General features: G+C 44.8%; 1 protein-coding gene across 19 annotated transcripts in view; it reads left to right on the plus strand.

Annotated features, from left to right (window-relative positions):
• The first annotated feature begins 9,226 nt into the window (after positions 1-9,226).
• The window catches only part of NCOA6 (nuclear receptor coactivator 6), a 96,341-nt gene continuing 91,784 nt past the window's right edge, over positions 9,227-13,783 (plus strand). For all 19 annotated transcript variants that reach the window (XM_086332241.1, XM_086332257.1, XM_086332245.1 and 16 more), the window contains exon 1: positions 9,227-9,383. The gene's annotated coding sequence lies outside the window, so the exon portion shown is untranslated. The remainder of the gene's footprint in view (positions 9,384-13,783) is intronic.

A 13,783-nucleotide genomic window follows, 5' to 3' on the forward strand; every position in this document is an offset into this window, starting at 1 on the left:
TTAGTTCCCTGATGAGAGATCAAACTGGGCCCCCTGCATTGGGAGCTTGAAGTCTTAACCACTGGCCACCAGGGAAGTCCCTCACTGTTTTTAAAAGTAAAAACGGGATTATGTAAGTCGCAGTGTCTACAACATCTTTGTTTTTTTTTTTCACTTACCTATATAACATGGACATTTTTTCATGTCAATATCAAGATATATAGATTTACCTGATAATTTATAATGATTCATCATAGTTCATTAAACATTTTAACTGGTTTCCTATTGATGGATATTTGGGTGGTTTCCAATGAAGTTTTGATTATCCTTGTCCTGATATCTTTAAATGCTTGAGTAACACCTGTGGTCATACCAACTCTCCTATGTTGATGTTACAGGACCTCCATGCAGCAGGTTTTGAGGGGTTACATGGGCATCTTGGGGTCATTTTATTTCTTAAATATACAAATAATGATAGGACAGCTTTGAATAAAAGATTTGTCAAGTGGAACAATTCTTATTTATCAAACCAAGATTCTGATATCTTGGAAAGTCTGCTTCCTCACTCAGTATATGAAATATCATATTTTATTTCATGAATATTTTCTTAAGTGTCTACTCTGTGCCATACACTGCCTGACGCACTGGGAACACTGATGAGGAAGACAGACAAGGTTTGCCTGGACGTTATTTTCTTAATTATTTTTACTTTATTCAGGTTTTACTCTCTTGATCTACCATCAGTTCAGTTCAGTCGCTCAGTCACGTCCGACTCTTTGCAACCCCATGAACTGCAGCATGCCAGGCCTCCCTGTCCATCACCAACTCCCGGAGCTTGCTCAAACTCATGTCCATGGAGTCGGTGATGCCATCCAACCATCTCATCCTCTGTCATCCCCTTCTCCTCCTGCCCTCAATCTTTCCCATCATCGGGGTCTTTTCAAATGACTCAGCTCTTCGCATCAAGTGGCCAAAGTATTGGAGTTTCAGCTTCAAAATCAGTCCTTCCAATGAACACCCAGGACTGATCTCCTTTAGCATGGACTGGTTGGATCTCCTTGCAGTCCAAGGGACTCTCAACAGTCTTCTCCAACATCACAGTTCAAAATAGAAAGCATAAATTTACTTCATACTGAGAAGCTAACTTTAGCTGACTATGAAATAAAGAAAAAATAAACTTGGAAATTTAAAGAATTTTTAAGATATTCTCTCCAACCTAAAATAACTCCAGGATATACCCATTTACTTCTTAAGTTGGGTATTTTAGGTATTTCCTTCATATCTTAGTTAAGATACGAAGCTTCCTGACTTCAAAACTTACTATACAACAAAGTTACAGGAATCAAAACACTGTGCTACCGGCAGGAGGATGAATACATCAATGGAATAGAATTGAGAGTTCAGAAATAAATCCATCTACCTATGATCAATCTATCTTGACTTTTCACAAGGATGCCGAGATCATTCAATGGAAAAAAAATAGGCTCTTCAACAAACTATGCTAATACAACTAAATATTGACTGACAAAAGAATGAAGTTTGACCCTTAACTCACATCATATACATAAAATAACTCATAGTGTATCAAAGAGCTAAATGTAAGACCTAAAACTATAAAACTCTTAGAAAGAAACACTGAAGTAAATCTTCATGACTTTGGATCTATGACAAACAAAAGCACAAACAACGGAAGAAAAAAGTAGGTAAACTAAACCATCAAAATTTAAAATTTTTGCCCATCAAAGGACACTTATCAAAAGAGTGAAAAGACAACCCCCAAAATGAAAAAGATGTTTGCAACCAAATACCTGATAAAGGGGACTTCCCTGGTGGTTTAGTAGCTAAGATTCTGTGCTCCCAGTGCAGAGGGCTTGGGTTTGATCCCTGGTCAGGGAACTAGCGGCCTCCCTGATAGCTCAGTTGGTAAAGAATCCGCCTGCAATGCAGGAGACCCCGGTTTGATCCCTGGGTTGGGAAGATCCCCTGGAGAAGGGAAAGGCTACCCACTCCAGTATCCTCGCCTGGAGAATTCCATGGACTGTATAGTCCATGGAGTCAAAGAGTTGAACACGACTGAGCGACTTTTCACCTCACAGGAAACTAGATCCCACATGCTATAACTAAGACCTGGTTCAGCTCACTTCAGTTCAGTCACTCAGTCGTGTCTGACTCTTTGCGACCCCATGGACTGCAGCATGCTAGGCTTCCCTGTCTATCACCACCTCCCAGAGTTTACTCAAACTCACATCCATAGAGTCGGTGATGCCATCCAACCATCTTATCCTCTGTCGTCCCCTTCTCCTCTTGCCTTCAATCCTTTCCAGCATCAGAGTCTTTTCCAATGAGTCAGTTCTTCACATCAGATGGCCAAAGTATTGGCGTTTCAGCTTCAGCATCAGTCCTTCCAATGAATTTTCAGGACTGATTTCCTTTAGGATTGACTGGTTTGACCTCCATACGGTCCTAGGGACTCTCAAGAGTCTTCTCCAACACCACAGTTCAAAAGCATAAATTCTTTGGTGGTTAGCTTTCTTTATGGCCCAACTATCACATGCATATATGACTACTGGAAAAACAAGAGCTTTGACTAGACAGACCTTTGTCAGCAAAGTAATGTCTGCTTTGTAATATGCTGTCTAGGTCTGTCATAGCTTTCCTTCCAAGGAGCAAGCATCTTTTAATTTCATGGCTGCAGTCACCATCTGCAGTGATTTTGGAGCCCAAGAAAAGTCTGTCACTGTTTCCATTGTTTTTCCATCTATTTGCCATGAAGTGATAGGACTGGATGCCATGATCTTCATTTTTTGAGCATTGAGTTTTAAGCCAGCTATTTCACTCTCCACTTTCATTTTCATCAAGAGGCTCTTTAGTTCCTCTTCACTTTCTGCCATAAGGATGATGTCATCTGCATATCTGAGGTAACTGATATTTCTCCTGGACTGAGCAATCATAGTCCTAGGTATAAATCTAGCAAAAATTATACATGTGTTTACTCAAATACATAGGCAAGAAGGTTCAGAGTAGTACTATTAAAAGTTGACCTACAGTGAAAACTGAAACGCTCATCATCAGTAGAAGGGATAAATTGTGCCAAATTAAAATAAGGAACTGTATGTAGCAATGAAATGGAACCAACTACAACTACCTGCAACAATATAGAAGAATCTCAAAAGCACAAAATTGAGCAAAAGAAGGCAGACTCAAAAGAGCACATTTTATATGCTTCCATTTACATAAAATTTAATACCTGATAAACCTAATCTATGAAGTTAAAAGTCAGAATACTATTTACCCTCAGAGGTGTGGAAAAGGAGAACGAACGGGCTTTTGTGGGGCTCGAATGTTCTGTTTCTTGATTTGGATGTTAGTTGGACATCCGGTCCCATCACTTCATGAGAAATAGATGGGGAAACGGTGGAAACAGTGGCAGACTTTATTTTGGAGGGCTCCAAAATCACTGCAGATGGTGACTGCCCCCATGAAATTAAAAGACACTTACTCCTTGGAAGGAAAGTTATGACCAGTCTAGACCCATATTAAAAAGCAGAGACATTACTTTGCCAACAAAGCTCCGTCTAATCAAAGCTATGGTTTTTCCAGTAGTCATGTATGGATGTGAGAGTTGGACTATAAAGAAAGCCACGCACTGAAGAATTGATGCTTTTGAATTGCAGTGTTGAAGAAGACTTTTGAGAGTCCCCTGGACAGCAAGGAGATCCAACCAGTCCATCCTCAAGGAGATCAGTCCTGAGTGTTCACTGGAAGGACTGATGTTGAAGCTGAAACTCCAATACTTTGGCCACCTGATGCATAGAACTGACTCATTGGAAAAGACAGTGATGCTTGGAAAGATTGAAGGTGGGAGGAAAAGGGGACAACAGAGGATGGAGGTGGTTGGATGGCATCACCAACTCAATGGATAAGAGTTTGGGTAAACTCCAGGAGTTGGTGATCGATAGGGAGGCCTGGCATGCTGCAGTCCACGGGTTGCAAAGAGTAGGACACGACTGAGCGACTGAACTGAACTGAACTGGACATGTGTGTTCATTTTGTGAAAAATCATCAGGCTTTACACTTATGAGTTGTGTATTTTCATGTCTTTATGTTATATGCTAATATAATGTTTAAAATTTTCAGAATATTTTTGAAATCAGGTTTTATAAGTCCTAGAATATTTCTCCCTTTTTTTGGTATCTTCTTGATACTCTTTCATTTTTTTCGATTGTGTATTCTACTTTTCAAAATTTTTATCCCTCTTCAAGACACTTTATTTCCTATTGTCTGAAAACTGAATTGATTTCGTAATAATAAGGCACATTACTGCCATCTACTGGTAAATTACCACAATAAAGGTTTACATTACAGTGTGTACCAGTGAGTGGCATCCACTTACATGTGATATCCTCCAGTAAGACACAACTTGCTTAACCAAATGTGATAACCTTGCCATTTGGCACCATCGTGATGAATCCCACAGACAGTAGCATGTTGATGCTCTCTAGTAGGTTTTAGTCTTTTTTTTTTTCTGTTTGATGTTGTTCTTAAAGACATGGTTCTAGTGTTCACTATCAGTCTTACCACTGCAAAGCTTAAGCCCATTGGACAAACATGAAAATAGATGTTCAAAAAATGCCGATCAAAGTAAGTCAGAAAGAGAAAAACAAATATCCTACATTAACACATATATACATGGTGGTTGTGGTTTGGTTGCTAAGTCGTGTCCGACCCTTGCGACTGCATGGACTATGTAGCCTACCGGGCTCCTCTGTCCATGGAATTCTCCAGGCAAGAATACTGGAGTGGGTTGCCATTTCCTTCTCCAGGGTACCTTTCCGAACCAGGAATTGAACCCAAGTCTCCTGCATTGCAGGCAGATTCTTGACCAACTGAGGTACGAGGGAAGCCCTAACACATATATATGGAATCTAATAAAATGGTACTGATGAACTTATTTGTAGGGCAAAAGTAGAGATGCAGACGTAAAGAACAGACTTGTGGTCACAGAGTGGGAAGGAGAGAATGGGACAAACTGAGAGATTGGCACTGACATATATACACTACAAAGTGTAAATAGATACCTGGTGGGAAGCTGCTGTATAACAAAGGGAGCTCAGCTCCCGGCTCTGTGATGACCTAGCTGGGTGGGATGGTGGGGTGGGAGGGAGGCTCAAAAGGGAGGGCAGATATGTATACTTATAGCTGATTCATGTAGTTGTACAGCAGAAACTAACACAACATTGTAAAACAACTATCCTCCAATTTAAAAAAAAAGCCAAATTGTTCACCTCAAAGAATAATTGATTTGCTTTCTCTTTACCTATTGGACTTCCTTGGTGGATCAAACAGTAAAGAATCTGTCTGCAGTGCAGGAGACCCAGTTTTGATCCCTGGGTCAGGAAGATCCCCTGGAAAAGGAAATGGCAATCCACTTCAGTATTCTTGGCTGGAATTCCATGGACAGAGCAGCCTGGCAGCCAACATACAGTCCGTGGGTCACAAAGAATTGCATACGACTGAGAAGGTAACGGCAACCCACTCCACTACTCTTGCCTGGAAAATCCCATGGACAGAGGGGCCTAGTGGGCCTCAGTCCATGGGGTCGCTAGGAGTCAGACACGACTGAGCGACTTCACTTTATTTTTTCACTTTCATGCATTGGAGAAGGAAATGGCAACCCACTCCAGTGTTCTTGCCTGGAGAATCCCAGGGACGGTGGAGCCTTGTGGGCTGCCGTCTATGGGGTCGCACAGAGTCGGACACGACTGAAGCGACTTAGCAGCAGCAGCAGAGCATCTGACACTTTCTCTTTATCTAAATCTGAATCCAGAACAGTCCTGGATATCTCAGGGCTGCTTTTCTTGCTCAAAGAATTCTATGAAACAGCCTGATAACCTCTTCAGTGGCCTCAGGTAGTCTGTTGCTTATTGAGGCTATCATAAGTGCTAGTCACTGTTCTAAACATTTTGTATCTACTAATTCATTTTGAAGTGAAGTGGAAGTGAAGTGATGCTTTTGAACTGTGGTGTTGGAGAAGACTCTTGAGAGTCCCTTGGACTGCAAGGAGATCCAACTAGTTCATCCTAAAAGAAATCAGTCCTGAATATTCATTGGAAGGACTGATGCTGAAGCTGAAACTCCTATACTTTGGCCACCTGATGTGAAGAACTGCCTCATTGGAAAAGACCCTGATGCTGGGAAAGATTGAAGGCAAGAGGAGAAGGAGACGACAGAGGATGAGATGGTTGGATGGCATCACCAACGCTATGGACACGAGTTTGAGTAAGCTCTGGGGGTTGGTGATGGACAGGGAAGCCTGGCATGGTGCAGTCCATGGGGTCGCAAAGAATCAGACACGACTGAGCGAATGAACTGGACTGAACTGAAAGTCACTCAGTTGTGTCTGACTCTTTGCGAGCCCATGGACTGTAGCCCACCAGGCTCCTCTGTTCGTGGGATTCTCCAGGCAAGAATACTGGAGTGGGTAGCCGTTCTGTTCGCCAAGGGATCTTCCCCACCCAGGGATTGAACCTGGGTCTCCTGCATTGCAGGCAGATTCTTTAGTGTCTGATCCTGTAAGGTACCCTTATTATCTGCACCTTACAGATGAGGCAATTGTAGCACAAAAATGTTAAGTTATATTACAGGCTATGATACTACAAAAATAGAGTTTATAGTCTTTTGGGAACAAAAACCATGTAAGGATTTAAAAACAAAGGGAAAAAGTACTTCGGACCCTGTGGGACGAGTCATTTTTCTCCTTTTGGTCCAAGTTGTATCATCCTTAAGATAAGAACTCCAGATTTACCTGAAGTCACACACTAATAGGGGCTTCCCTTGTTGCTTAGTCAGTGAAGAATCTGCCTGCGATGCAGGAGACCCGGGTTTGATTCCTGGGTCAGAAAGATCCCCTGGAGAAGGAAATGGCAACCCACTCCAATATTCTTGCTGGGAAATCCTACGGACAGAGGAGCCTGGAAGGCTACAAAGAGCCGAACACGACTGAGCCACCAACAGTTTCAGCTTTCTTTTTCAGGGTCCTCGTATGGAGAATCACATAGTAGTTGGTCTTTGGTGACTGACAAGGCTAATGTTACATTGTATGTGTATGCTGCATTTTGTTTATCCATTCATCTGACAGATATACAGCCTGCTTCTACCTTTTGGCTATAGTGAATAATGCTGCTGTGAACATGAGTGTACAAATATCTGTTTAAGTCCCTGCTTCTACTTTGTTGGGGTAAATATCCAGAAGTAGTATTTCTGGATCAGATGGTAATTCTATATTTAACTTTTTGAAGTTAAAATGATAACTGTGGTGGTAAACAGGAATACAGGTAAAATGTATCAGGTGTACACTTAAGATGTTTGCATTTTCCTGTATGTAAATCATACTCCATTTTCTAAAAGAATAAAAAGCTTAAAATTTTTTTTCCAGGCTCTTGTAAACCCTCTTGGTGTTAATTTCTTGGGCTCAAGTGTCCAAGGTGCCCTTTTGGCTGCCTGTGGTTCTTTTTTATTTTTCTCTGCCCTTTAGGGTCCACCACCATTCTCAGGATTCACACACAACAAATATTTACTGGACATATGCTCTGTGCCAGGCCCTGTACTATGTGCTGAGAAAACGGTGGTAAACAAGATGGATAAACTCTCCCTCCTAATGAGGTCACCAGCCTCGAGAAGACAGGTGATAAACGACCTAATGAGTCCTATTGAGGACAAGCAAGAGAACTTGCCTAAAGAATCCTCAGAGAAGGTGTCCTTGGGGTAGTGATGTTTGAACAGGGATCCGAAGGCTGACAAATTATCTAATGAGGAGGGGGAGCACACCAGATGGACCGATCAGCATGTGCAAGGATCCTAAGAAGGAAGGAAGTACAGAATGTGGAGATCAATGTACTTACAGTCCAGAGAGAGTTAAAGAGTGCTAGGAGATAAGCCTGGCGATATGGGAAGGGCAAGAGTGAGACATCTATTTGGCCTTTATCATAAGAGCACTGCTGCTGCTGCTACTGCTAAGTCGCTTCAGTCGTGTCCGACTTTGTGCAACCTCACAGATGGCAGCCCACTAGGCTCCCCCGTCACTGGGATTCTCCAGGCAAGAATACTGGAGTGGGTTGCCGTTTCCTTCTCCAATGCATGAAAGTGAAAAGTGAAAGTGAAGTCGCTCAGTCCTGTCCGACTCTTAGCGGCCCCATGGACTGCAGCCTACCAGGCTCCTCTGTCCATGGGATTTTCCAGGCAAGAGTACTGGAGTGGGGTGCCATTGCCTTCTCCATTATGAACCATCAAATAGTTTTAAATAGAGGAGAGACATGATCAGATTTTTGACTTAGAAATATTGCTCTGACAGCAGGGTGGAGAATAGGTTGGAGGGGAGCCAGGGAGAATGTGGACTGGCCTTAGAGGGCTACTGCACCACTCCAAGCACATAGTGTGTGCTCAATAAATATATTGGTGGAATGAAACGACTCTGATTTTTCTTAGATGAGACCAATATGCCTGAGCTGTATAATCAGCTAAGAATCCCCTGCTTATCTATCTAACAGGATGCTTGTAATAGACCCTTAACTCCCATTTCACAGATGAGGAAGTTGAAGTTGAGACAAAGGAAAATTACACAGCTATCGAGAGTGAAAGCCAGATCTGAATCCAGGCCTTTAGGACAGGCATCAAGCCCAGTGCTTGGGAGGCCTCCCTACATTTAGGAAGAGGGGGAAAGGGCCACACTCTTGTACCCACTGAGTCTGCTAGGGTCACAGTGATGGGACTTACAGGCAGACATCAGTAATAAAGGCTAAAGATGATCTTTATCATCATTAGCATTATTAGATACTATGTATCAGGCACTGTGCCAAGGGCTTTCCATGCTTTCCCTAATTTCCTCTTTGCAAAGACTATTATTATATCCATATCTCAGGTGCATAAACTGAGGATTGGAGAGTTGACTTGCCCAAGAACACTCAGCTTAGAGGGTTCCCATACGGCTGTGCAGTGACTCCAAGATGGGAGCAGCAGCCACTGGCAATATTACAGCTCCAGGAGACAAACAATCTCATATCCCGGCTCCGAGCTCTGCACCCAACCGAGCTGGCGCGCGCTCGGCCCCGCGCGCTCGGGGACGTTTGGTCACGTGGCCAAGGCCCCGCCCCCGCCCTGCCCCGCCCTCTCCCGCGCTCCCACCCTCTCTCCCTCCCTCCCCCTCCCTCCCCGACCCGGTCCGGCCCATCCCCCTCCCCGCCGGCTCCCTGAGGCCCAGCCGGGTCGGGCTGCGGGCGGCCGGGCGCCGACGGCCGGATAGACGGGCGCACGCGAGGACGGACCGACAGACACACGGAGGGCCGCGGGCACGCACGGCCCGGGCCGGTGCTCCGAGGCCCGCCCGGGAGGGCCGGGGCCGCGCTCAGGTGAGCTGACGGCGACGCGGGCCCGTAAGGGGTGGGCCCGCCGGGCGTCCGCGGTGCCGGCCCGGCTGGCTCCGCGGGAAGGAGGCGCCGCCCGGGCCCGGCGCGGGAAAATGGCGCCGGCGGACCGTGGAGCACGGCCCCTGTGCGGTCCCGGCCCGTAGCCGCCCCGCCCGCCCGCCGCGCTCGTGTCCCCGTCGCCATGTTGGGGAGCGGGCCCGGGGCCTGCGGGCGCGGGCGCTGGGGACCGCTGGGGGCCCGGCAGTGGTGGGGAGGGTGCGGGACTCGGTGTCCGGGAGCTGAGGGAGTGCTGAGCCGACCGGGGTCTGCACGGGGTGGCGCTCCAGGCCTGAGGAACTGGAGGGAGTCGGACGTGGGGTCGTGGCCGGGGTCGCTGAGAAGGGTCGCTGGATCCAAACTGGATCGGGACCGGGATCCGTGGGGCTTGGGAAGCAGGAACTGGAGCTGGGTTAGGTCGTGGTCCATGTTCAGGACCCCAGGCCGGCAGGGCGCGGCGGGGCGTGGGATTTGAGCCCAGGCTGTCAGGGCTGGGACAGTTCTTTGCGGGGGGCGGGGTGGTGGTGGTGAAAGGGTTGATTGGAAATGGGGGCCCTTTGGGTACAGAGGCGAATATCAGACTGGTCTAGTCCTTAGAGTTGCGGAGCAAGTCCGTGTAACTCCCAAGGGACTGAGGACATATGTGCCCCCAGGATCCTGCACTCCGCATTGGCAAGAGCAACAGAAAAAGTAAGGCTTTGATGAAGAAGAGAGAGAAGGGGGATTGAGGTTTGGGTGCAGGAGCTGGCCAGCAAAAGAATGCAGAGTGGAACTGGTTGGCAAGAAGAGAGAGAGCCTTCATCAACTTAGGGAGTTTGTGTGTGTGTCTTTAAAAGGAGGGACCCGGCTGTTTGTGGGCGGTGACCCAAGGTGTCTTCCTAGGAAGGGGACAGCCCACTGTTTTTTAAGAGCAGTGTCACCTGGGGAGGTCATCAGAAAGGCGTTATTGAAGCCGTGAGAATGGTAAAGGATTAAATGTGTGAAAACTGCAAAGGCCTTAGATCTTGTAGTGATTTCAGATTATGTAGTTATTTTAGCTGAGACTCAGAAAAGTAAAGTTGACGTCTCAAGATCTAACCAGTAAATGGCAGAAGTAGTACTAGAACTCAGGCCTGTTGCCTCCTTATTCAACACAACCGCCTTAGAGGAATTTGCCAGGCGGGCGAAAAGTATTAAAAAGTCAAGTATGGCAGCATATATCAAAGAACTACTAAGTAAGTTCTTTTTGTATTGAGTTTGTCAGTACAAAAACTGAGGGGGATAGGAGAAAAGTATAGATAACTAGCTATTTGGTAATCTCTAGTGTACTTCTGTTTGTGCGAAGAAGTTATCTTCAGAATCTTTTTGACTTGTATCTTTAAATAGAGTCTTAAGAGATGCTCCTTCTTTGCTAGGTGTTTACTGTACAGCAAAGGGACACAAAAAGCCTAAAAGGTAACAGTGAACAATGGATCTCTATCATGACTGTAATTAAAATTCGATCATGATAGAAGAGTTCAAAGTCCCCATGGGCTATGAGAGAATTCTCAGTTTTGTTAGAGTTGTCCCAGGGCCCCATATAATCAAAAAAGACTTTCAGCAAAAAGGTTATGAAGATGTTCATCAGATCAGATCAGATCAGTCGCTCGCTCAGTCGTGTCCAACTCTTTGCGACCCCATGAATCGCAGCACGCCAGGCCTCCCTGTCCATCACCAACTCCCGGAGTTCACTCAGACTCACGTCCATTGAGTCAGTGATGCCATCCAGCCACCTCATCCTCTGTCGTCCCCTTCTCCTCTTGTCCCCAATCCTTCCCAGCATCAGAGTCTTTTCCAATGAGTCAACTCTTCACGTGAGGTGGCCAAAATACTGGAGTTTCAGCTTTAGCATCATTCCTTCCAAAGAAATCCCAGGGCTGATCTCCTTCAGAATGGACTGGTTGGATCTCCTTGCAGTCCAAGGGACTCTCAAAAGTCTTCTCCAACACCACAGTTCAGAAGCATCAGTTCTTCAGCGCTCAGCCTTCTTCACAGTCCAACTGTGACATCCATACATGACCACAGGAAAAACCATAGCCGTGACTAGACGAACCTTTGTTGGCAAAGTAATGTCTCTGCTTTTGAATATGCTGTCTAGGTTGGTCATAACTTTCCTTCCAAGGAGTAAGCGTCTTTTAATTTCATGGCTGCAGTCACCATCTGCAGTGATTTTGGAGCCCAGAAAAATAAAGTCTGACACTGTTTCCACTGTTTGCCCATCTATTTCCCATAAAGTGGTGGGACCGGATGCCATGATCTTCGTTTTCTGAATGTTGAGCTTTAAGCCAACTTTTTCACTCTCCACTTTCACCTTCATCAAGAGGCTTTTGAGTTCCTTTTCACTTTCTGCCATAAGGGTGGTGTCATCTGCATATCTGAGGTTATTGATATTTCTCCTGGCAATCTTGATTCCAGCTTGTGTTTCTTCCAGTCCAGCGTTTCTCATGATGTACTCTGCATATAAGTTAAATAAACAGGGTGACAATATACAGCCTTGACGTACTCCTTTTCCTATTTGGAACCAGTCTGTTGTTCCATGTCCAGTTCTAACTGTTGCTTCCTGACCTGCATACAAATTTCTCAGGAGGCAGATCAGGTGGTCTGGTATTCCCATCTCTTTCAGAATTTTCCACAGTTGATTGTGATCCACACAGTCAAAGGCTTTGGCATAGTTAATAAAGCAGAAATAGATGTTTTTCTGGAACTCTCTTGCTTTTTCCATGATCCAGCAGATGTTGGCAATTTGATCTCTGGTTCCTCTGCCTTTTCTAAAACCAGCTTGAACATCAGGAAGTTCATGGTTCACATATTGCTGAAGCCTGGCTTGGAGAATTTTGAACATTACTTTACTAGCGTGTGAGATGAGTGCATAGCAATGATGTTTTTAATATATGTTTAGTATCCTTATTCAGCAACATGATTCATTTGTTTTGGGTCTATCTAATGCAGGAAAGCCTCATCTTGTCTGTACCATGGGCCCCTTTTTTGTTGTTCAGTCACTAAGTTGTGTCCATCTCTTTGCCACCCCATGGACTGCAGCATTCCAGGCTTCCCTGTCCCTCATTATCTCCCAGAGTTTCTCAGATTCCTGTACAATGTGTTGATGATGCCATCCAACCATCTCATCCACTGTCGCCCTCTTCTCCCCCTGCCCTCAAATCTTTCCCAGCATCAGGGTCTTTTCCAGTGAGTTGGCTCTTGGCATTAGGTGTCCAAAGGATTGGAGCTTCAACATCAGTCTTTCCAGTGAATGTTCAGGATTGATTTCCTTTAGGATTGACTGGTTTAATCTCCTTGCACTCAAAGGGTCTCTCCAGAGTCTTTTCCAGTACCACAGTTGGAAAGCATCAATTCTTCGGTGCTCAGGCTTCCTTTCGGTCCAACTCTCTCTGTACATGACTACTGGAAAAACTATAGCTTTGACTAGATGGACCTTTGTTGGCAGTCTAGCAAAGCTTATGGATCCCTTTCAGAATAATATTTTTAATTGCATAAGACAAAATACATGGGGTTATAGAGAAACCAATTGTATTGAAATGCAGTTACTGCAGTATACAAATTGTGATGTAATATAGATATACTTCTTTATCAGCAAATTAAGAAATTAGATCTAGTGGTGGGTCTGATAATTATATCAAATGAACATAATTCTTTAAGATATCTGCAATAACTATAATATGATATAAAGATATCTGTGACTACAGTAGTAGAATCACAGATCTGCTATTACAAGAATGGCTTACTGCCTATGTTCATATTTGAATAAAATGGTAACTTCAATTAGAAGTTAGTGAAAATAAAGTAATTTTTTTCCTGTCCAAGTTCACAGCCCCTCCCCCCCTTCCCCCGGAATTCTGTCTGTGAACTCCCATCTGTGAATCCCAGGTTAAGGAACGACAAAGGATGACTTCCATTCAACAGACATTTACTGTTCGCTGAGACATCTATTTATATCATCCATTATGATAGGCTGTGAGGAGTCACAGGTCTTTAAGGCAGGATAGGGTCTTTTCACTTTGGATATTCAGTCCCATGAGAGAAGTGAACATGTCAATAGTGACCGTTCAGAATGTTAAATGCCAAAGGAGAACTGTCAGGTTCTTAGGACACAGGTAGGCAAGTCTCTGCTCTAGGATCAGGGAAGGCTTTGGAAATAAGTGAGACTTGAGATGTGTCCTGAAGGGTAAAAGAGTTTGCCAGATGCAGAAGAGAGAAGAGCTTTCACGCAAGGACATACATTTTCAGGAAATGTAATTGAATGTGTCTGCAGCATAGTGTGTGTGTGTGAAAGAGTGGTTGGAGATGAGACTGCGAAGGTTGTTTGGAAC

This window comes from Bos grunniens, chromosome 13 (genome assembly GCF_055505025.1).
Source record: "Bos grunniens cultivar Pamir isolate PY7600 chromosome 13, Bosgru_T2T1.0, whole genome shotgun sequence".
NCBI classification, from domain to species: Eukaryota; Metazoa; Chordata; class Mammalia; order Artiodactyla; family Bovidae; genus Bos; species Bos grunniens.